Consider the following 9113-nt stretch of genomic DNA (forward strand, 5'->3'; position numbering starts at 1 on the left):
CGGGCGCCTCGGGCCCGGCGGCGGCGGCTGGGCCCGTGGGGGCCAGGGTCGGGCCGAGCGGGCCGGCGCGGCGGCGGAGAGAGGAGGGTGACGTGGCGGCGCGGGGTTGGCTGGAGGGCAGCGGCGGACATGTCCAGCACCGGGCGGACGTGTCCGCCGCGCGGAGGAAGAAGAGGGCTAGGGTTCATCCGGGATTTTCGGGGGGAGGCACAAATATATAGGTAGAGGGAGCTAGGAGAGTCCAAATGTAGAGCGGTTTTCGGACACGCGATCGTGATCGAACGAACGAGAGCATGGAGGGGAGTTTGTTGGGTTAGTGGGCGGATTTGGAGGGTTGCTGGGCTTCAAGAGAAAAGGGGGTTTCGGGCTGCGCGATTAACCATTGGAGTATCAAACGGACTCCAAATGGCACGAAACTTGACAGGCGGTCTACCGGTGCTATACCAAGGCCGCTTGGCAAATCACGGTCCATTCCGAGAATGTTTAACACCCACTCACAAGAATAGACAAAAGGGGGGACGCCGGAGGACATAGGAGTGTCGGATCGCGAAACGGACAACGGGGAAAATGCTCCGATGCATGAGACGAACATGTATGCAATGCAAAGCACATGATGACATGAAAAAATGCAACACCCAAGCAAATGACATGGCAACGACGGCGAATAACTGGCAGACACCTGGTGCGTCGGATCCGGGGCGTTACATTGACATCTACTCAGCCCGCATTGAGTGCATGTCACTTCGCTCGCACAGAAAACAACCACCGCTGCATTCTCCCGTCCTCTCACCCCTATCCTCTCACCACCCACCACCCACCACTCATCATCGACGCCGACGGTACCGCCGCCGCCCACATCGATGTCGGAGTCAAAGCCGATGTGCATTTGGGAGAGGGCCGTAGACGACTGGGTCGGCGATGACCCAACCGAGAAGGCCATCGGCAGGGACCTTGCCAAGTGATTCAAGAGCGTGCGCGCGCTCGTCAACCACGCCAGAGACCACTTGTCGGTGTTCACCGATGATGAGAGGGCACACGTATTCCGCAATGGCCGCAAAGCCGTGCCGGCGGCATGAGATGCCAAGAATGGTTTTGTTGTAAAACAAAAACCCATCACAGACCATTGCAACGCCGCATATGTTTCAAAAGCATAGCCACAGTTGCATCACTACTAGGGAAAAGCCTAGCAGTAGTGCGGGTCTAGGCGCTATCAGTACCACGGGCACCCGTGCTACTGATATAGCGCTACATCTAGCATTTAGCAGTAGCGTATTTAGGCCTGCGCTACTTCACAGAAACGCGGTACTGCTACTATCTGTAGCGCTTTACTTTAAACAACGATACTACTAAGTGCATACTGCTGCAAACTTCATACCCCTTGCTACTGTTATTTTTATTAGTTTGTGGACAAAAATCCTGCATATTTCTTTTGTATTTGTACAGGTTTTATACAAAAATCTCTAGCATATCATACACATACAAATGTAATCATAGCATACACATACAATAGTCTCATCAAATCATGTCATCATCATGATCATCATCCAACACAAAATGGTCTCTCGTCATCATCTTGAAATAGCGATACAAGTCTCGAATACTTGCAGCTACATCGTCATCCATCTAAACAATGATATAGAAGAGAAGAACTATCACTATGAGTGAGTGCGGAACTATGCAGTACATGACGCGGCAGTTATGAGTGCTTTCTTGTGCTAGCATGAACCTCAAGTAACTAGATTCTGCTTCTTGTCTGCGTTTGAAGCCTTTATGGTTGGCGCCCAAGACCCGCTCCACTTGCGCCTGACACTCGGGACACTCATTGTACACTCCCGGAACCTTCCCTGTGTACATGACATAGCACTGCTTCTTCACCATCAAGGATGTAGTTACCTAGATGCATCTTCATAAAGAGAATGTACAATCATATGCAACAAAATATACTTAAGCAACATGAAAAGAAAGTGTATGCAAATAGATGCAACATATAGTAAACATAAATAATGAACGCACTTTCATCGTACGCCAACTAATTAACTAGAGGTACGCAGGTCAACGTACCCAAACCAACAAAGTAGCGTTACGCAAGTTCCGCAGGGACCATGGACATCACAAAGTTTCATCGCTACAGAAATTATAAAAGTTCAACCGACACATATCATCATCATCGGCATAGTAAATCACTAGAAGTTCCATCCATCCATATCATCGAGGAAAACAAATACATTGGATTATGCAGGATACAGTATTCCAAGGAGCGCTTGATCTCTTGGAGGCGGTGAGGAGACAGCTCACTGATGTCATTGTAGTGACGGTATTCAACATCATCGGCGTAGACTGCTATGATCTTATCATCCTTTTCTCCCTGATGACAACCAACCGCCATCCTCAGTAAAACAAGGTAAGGCTATTTTCGTTCATCGCCCATTTACCACACAGAGAATGAACAAGGAATACCTGCTCAATCATGGGCATAAGGCCAATTATTCTAGCTCGGAGGAAAGAACCAACAATAACAAGCTACTCTGAGAGGTAAAAGAGTAACACAATGATCACTACCCCATCTGTTTTAGTTTATAAGGTCTTTCTAATTTATCTCGAGTCAAACCCATAAATTTTGACCATCATATTGTCATGTTTATGAGTGCTTGACTTAAGACAAACTAGATCAGCCTTATAAAATGAAAAGGAGATACAGCTCTGTTCCTAAATGTAAGACGTATTGGCAGTTCAATTTAAGTTGCCAAAACATCTTACATTTAGAAACAGAGGTACACTACTGTAGGAATACAAAGCAGTGGCGGGTGGAAAAAGTCCAGCAGTGGCGGGCAAGGCTCCCAGGGGGGCCCGCCACCGACCTCCCACCACTGACTTCATACAAATAGATGTATGTGTTGGGGAACGTAGTAATTTCAAAAAAATTCCTACGCACACACAAGATCATGGTGATGCATAGCAACGAGAGGGGAGAGTGTGTCCACGTACCCTCGTAGACCGAAACCGGAAGTGTTAGCACAACGCAGTTGATGTAGTCGTACGTCTTCACGGCCCGACCGATCAAGCACCGAAACTACGGCACCTCCGAGTTCTAGCACACGTTCAGCTCGATGACGTCCCTCGAACTCTGATCCAGCCGAGTGTCGAGGGAGAGTTCCGTCAGCACGACGGCGTGGTGACGATCTTGATGCTCTACCGTCGCAGGGCTTCGCCTAAGCACCGCTATGATATTATCGAGGTGGGCTATGGTGGAGGGGGGCAGCGCACACGGCTAAGAGATCCAAGGGATCAATTGTTGTTGTGCCTAGAGGTGCCCCCCTGCCCTCGTATATAAAGGAGCCAGGGGGAGGGGGTCGGCCGGCCACGAGGGGCGCGCTAGGAGGAGTCCTCCTCCCACCGGGAGTTGGACTCCCCCCCTCCCCCGTCCTTGTTGGACTAGGAGAGAAGGAAAGAGGGGGAGAGGAGGAAGGAAAAGGGGGCTGCACCCCTTGTCCAATTCGGACCAGAGGGGGGCTGCGCGCCTCCTTCCTTTCGGCCTCTCTCCTCTATTCCCGTATGGCCCAATAAGGCCCATATACTCCCCGGCGAATTCCCGTAACTCTCCGGTACTCCGAAAAATACCTGAATCACTCGGAACCTTTCCGAAGTCCGAATATAGTCGTCCAATATAACGATCTTTACGTCTCAACCATTTCGAGACTCCTCGTCATGTCCCCAATCTCATCCGGGACTCCGAACTCCTTCGGTACATCAAAACTCATAAACTCATAATATAACTGTCATCGAAACCTTAAGCGTGCGGACCCTACGGGTTCGAGAACAATGTAGACATGACCGAGACACGTCTCCGGTCAATAACCAATAGTGGAACCTGGATTCTCATATTGGCTCCCACATATTCTACGAAGATCTTTATCGGTCAAACCGCATAACAACATACGTTGTTCCCTTTGTCATCAGTATGTTACTTGCCCGAGATTCGATTGTCGGTATCTCAATACCTAGTTCAATCTCGTTACCGGCAAGTCTCTTTACTCGTTCCGTAATACATCATCCCGCAACTAACTCATTAGTTGCAATGCTTGCAAGGCTTAAGTGATGTGTATTACCGAGAGGGCCCAGAGATACCTCTCCGACAATCGGTGTGAAAATCCTAATCTCGAAATACGCCAACCCAACATGTACCTTCGGAGACACCAGTAGAGCACCTTTATAATCACCCGGCTACGTTGTGACGTTTGGTAGCACACAAAGTGTTCCTCCGATAAACGGGAGTTGCATAATCTCATAGTCATAGGAACATGTATAAGTCATGAAGAAAGCAACAACAACATACTAAACAATCGTGTGCTAAGCTAACGGAATGGGTCATGTCAATCACATCGTTCTCCTAAAGATGTGATCCCGTTAATCAAATGACAACTCATGTCTATGGCTAGGAAACATAACCATCTTTGATCAACGAGCTAGTCAAGTAGAGGCATACTAGTGACAATTTGTTTGTCTATGTATTCACACATGTATTATATTTCCGGTTAATACAATTCTAGCATGAATAATAAACATTTATCATGATATAAGGAAATAAATAATGACTTTATTATTGCCTCTAGGGCATATTTCCTTCAGTCTCCCACTTGCACTAGAGTCAATAATCTAGTTCACATCATCATGTGATTAACCACCAATATTCACATCTGTATGTGATTAATACTCATAGTTCACATCGTCATGTGATCAACACCCAAAGGGTTTACTAGAGTCAATAATCTAGTTCACATTATCATGTGATTCAACACCCAAAAGAGTACTAAGGTATGATCATGTTTTGCTCGTGAGAGAAGTTTAGTCAACGGGCCTGTAACATTCAGAGCCGTATGTATTTTGCAAATATTCTATGTCTACAATGCTCTGCATGGATCTACTCTAGCTCGTTGCTCCCACTTTCAATATGTATCCAGATTGAGATTTAGAGTCATCTAGATCAGTGTAAAAGTTTGCACCGATGTAATTTTTACGACGAACTCTTTTATCACCTCCATGATCGAGAAACATCTCCTTTGTCCTCACTAAGGATATTCTTGACCTCTGTCCAATGATCTACTATTAGATCAAAATTGTATTCCTTTGCCAAACTCAGAGCAAGGTATACAATAGCTTTGGTACACAGCATAGCATACTTTATAGAACCTATAAATGGGGCATAGGGAATGACTTTTCATTCTCTTTCTATTTTCTGCAGTGGTCGGGATTTGAGTCTTACTCAATTTCACACCTTTGCAACACAGGCAAGAACTCCTTCTTTGACTGTTCCATTTTGAACTACTTCAAAATCTTATCAAGGTATGTACTCATTGAAAAAACTTATCAAGCGTCTTGATCTATGTATATAGATCTTGATGCTCAATGTGTAAGCATACCGAGGTCTTTCTTTGAAAAACTTTTATTCAAGTATCCTTTTATGCTATCCAGAAATTCTATATCATTTCCAATAAACAATATGTCTTGCACATATAATATCAGAAATGCTACAGAGCTCCCACTCACTTTCTTGTAAATACAGGCTTCTCCAAAAGTCTGTATAAAACCATATGCTTTGATTACACTATCAAAGCGCTTATTCCAACTCCGAGAGGCTTGCACCAGTCCATAAATGGATCGCTGGAGCTTGCACACTTTGTTAGCACCTTTTGGATCGACAAAACCTTCTCGTTGCATCATATACAACTCTTCTTCCAGAAATCCATTCAGGAATGCAGTTTTGACATCCATTTGCCATATTTCATAATCATAAAATGCGGCAATCGCTAACATGATTCGGACAGACTTAAGCATCGCTACGGGTGAGAAAGTCTCATCGTAGTCAACCCCTTGAACTTGTCGAAAACCTTTTGCAACAAGTCGAGCTTTGTAGACAATTACATTACCATCAGCGTTAGTCTTCTTCTTGTAAATCCATTTATTCTCGATGGCTTGCCGATCGTCGGGCAAGTCAACCAAAGTCCATACTTTGTTCTCATACATGGATCTCATCTCAGATTTCATGGCCTCAAGCCATTTTGCGGAATCTGGGCTCATCATCGCTTCCTCATAGTTCGTAGGTTCATCATGGTCTAGTAACATGACTTCCAGAACATGATTGCCGTACCACTCTGGTGCGGATCTTACTCTGGAAGACCTACGAGGTTTTGTAGCAACTTGATCTGAAGTTTCATGATCATCATCATTAACTTCCTCACTAATTGGTGTAGGAATCATTGCAACTGATTTCTGTGATGAACTACTTTCCAATAAGGGAGAAGGTACAATTACCTCATCAAGTTCTACTTTCCTCCCACTCACTTCTTTCGAGAGAAACTTCTTCTCTAGAAAGGATCCATCTTAGCAATGAATAACTTGCCTTTGGATCTGTGATAGAAGGTATACCCCATAGTTACCTTTGGGTATTCTATGAAGACGCACTTCTCCGATTTGGGTTTGAGCTTATCAGGTTGAAACTTTTTCACATAAGCATCGCAGCCCCAAACTTTAAGAAATGACAACTTTGGTTTCTTGCCAATACACAGTTCACAAGGCGTCGTCTCAACGGATTTTGATGGTGCCCTAATTAAAGTGAATGCAACTGTCTGTAATGCATAAACACAAAACAATAGTGGTAAACCGATAAGAGATATCATAGATTGCACAATATCCAATAAAGTGCGGTTACGACTTTCAGACACACCATAACGCTATAGTGTTCTAGGTGGTGTGAACTGTGAAACTATTCCACATTGTTTTATATGAAGGCCAAACTTGTAACTCAAATATTCTCCTCCATTATCAGATCGTAGAAACTTTATTTTCTTGTTACGATGATTCTCCACTTCACTCTAAAATTCTTTGAAGTTTTCAAATATTTCAGACTTGTGTTTCATTAAGTAGATATACCCATATCTGCTCAAATCATCTGTGATGGTAAGAAAATAACGATACACGCTGCGAGCCTTAACACTCATCGGATCGCATACATCGGTATGTATTATTTCCAATAAGTCAGTAGCTTGTTCCATTGTTCCGGAGAACGGAGTTTTAGTCATCTTTCCCAAAAGGCACGATTCACAAGCATCAAATGATTCATAACCAAGTGATTCCGAAAATCCATCTTTATGGAGTTTCTTCATGCGCTTTACACCGATATGACCCAAACGGCAGTGCCACAAATAAGTTGCACTATCATTATTAACTTTACATCTTTTGGCATCAATATTATGAATATTTGTATCACTACGATCGAGATCCAACAAACTATTTTCATTGGGTGTATGACCATCGAAGGCTTTATTCATGTAAACAGAATAACAATTATTCTCTGACTTTAAATGAATAACCGTATTGCAATAAACATGATCGAATCATATTCATGCTCAACGCAAACGCCAAATAACATTTATTTAGGTTTAACACTAATCCCGAAAGTATAGGGAGTGTGCGATGATGATCATATCAATCTTGGAACCACTTCCAACATACATCATCACTTCACGCTTAACTAGTCTCTGTTTACTCTGTAACTCCTGTTTTGAGTTACTAATTTTTAGCAACCGAACAAGTATCAAATACTCAGGGACTACTATAAACACTAGTAAGGTACACATCAATAACCTGTATATCAAATATACCCTTGTTCACTTTGCCATCCTACTTATCCACCAAATATCCAGGGCATTTCCGCTTCTAGTGACCATTTCCTTTGCAGTGTAAGCACTCAGTTTCAGGCTTTGGTCCAGCTTTGGGCTTCTTCGCAGGAGTGACAACTTGCTTGCCATTCTACTTGAAGTTCCCTTTCTTTTCCTTTGCCCTTTTCTTGAAACTAGTGGTCTTGTCAATCATAAACACTTGAGGCTCTTTTCTTGATTTCTACCTTCGTCGATTTCAGCATCACGAAGAGCTCCGGAATCGTTTTCGTCATCCCTTGCATTATAGTTCATCACGAAGTTCCAGTAACTTGGTGATGGTGACTAGAGAACTCTGCCAATCACTATCTTATCTGGAAGATTAACTCCCATTTGATTCAAGCGATTGTAGTACTCAGACAATCTAAGTACTTGCTCACTAGTTGAGCAATTCTCCTCCATCTTTTAGGCGAAGTATTTGTCAGAGGTCTCATACCTCTTGACACCGGCATGAGTCTGAAATACCAATTTCATCTCTTGAAACATCTTATATGTTCCATGACGTTTCAAAAACGTTTTTGTAGTCCCGGTTCTAAGCCATAAAGCATGGTGCACAAAACTATCAAGTAGTCATCATATTGAGCTAGCCAAACGTTCATAACGTATGCATCTGCTCCTGCAATAGGTTTGTCACCTAGTGGTGCATCAAGGACATAATTCTTCTGTGCAGCAATGAGGATAAACCTCAGATCATGGACCAAGTCCGCATCATTGCTACTAACATTTTTCAACTTAGTTTTCTCTAGGAACACATATAAAAACATAGGGAAGCAAAAACATAGGGAAGCAACAACGCGAGGTACTGATCTACAACATAATTTGCAAAAATACTACCATGACTAAGTTCATGATGAATTTAAGTTCAGTTAATCATACTACTAAAGACCTCCCACTTAGACAGATATCTCTCTAGTCATCTAAGTGATCACGTGATCTGTATCAATTAAACCATGTTCGATCATCACGTGATCATGTCTACTATATGATTCACGTTCGACCTTTCGGTCTCCGTGTTCCGAGGCCATATCTGTATATTCTAGGCTCGTCAAGTTTAACCTGAGTATTCCGCGTGTGCAACTCTTTTGCACCCGTTGTATTTGAACGTAGAGCCTATCACACCCGATCATCATGTGGTGTCTCAGCACGAAGAACTTTCGCAATGGTGCATACTCAGGGAGAACACTTCTTGATAATTAGTGAGAGATCATCTTAAAATGCTACCGTCAATCAAAGCAAGATAAGATGCATAAAGCATAAACATCACATGCAATCAATATAAGTGATATGATATGGCCATCATCATCTTGTGCTTGTGATCTCCATCTCCGAAGCACTGTCGTGATCACCATCGTCACCGGCGCGACACCTTGATCTCCATCATAGCATCGTTGTCGTTACGCC

Source organism: Triticum dicoccoides, chromosome 3B (assembly GCF_002162155.2).
Source record: "Triticum dicoccoides isolate Atlit2015 ecotype Zavitan chromosome 3B, WEW_v2.0, whole genome shotgun sequence".
NCBI lineage: Eukaryota > Viridiplantae > Streptophyta > Magnoliopsida > Poales > Poaceae > Triticum > Triticum dicoccoides.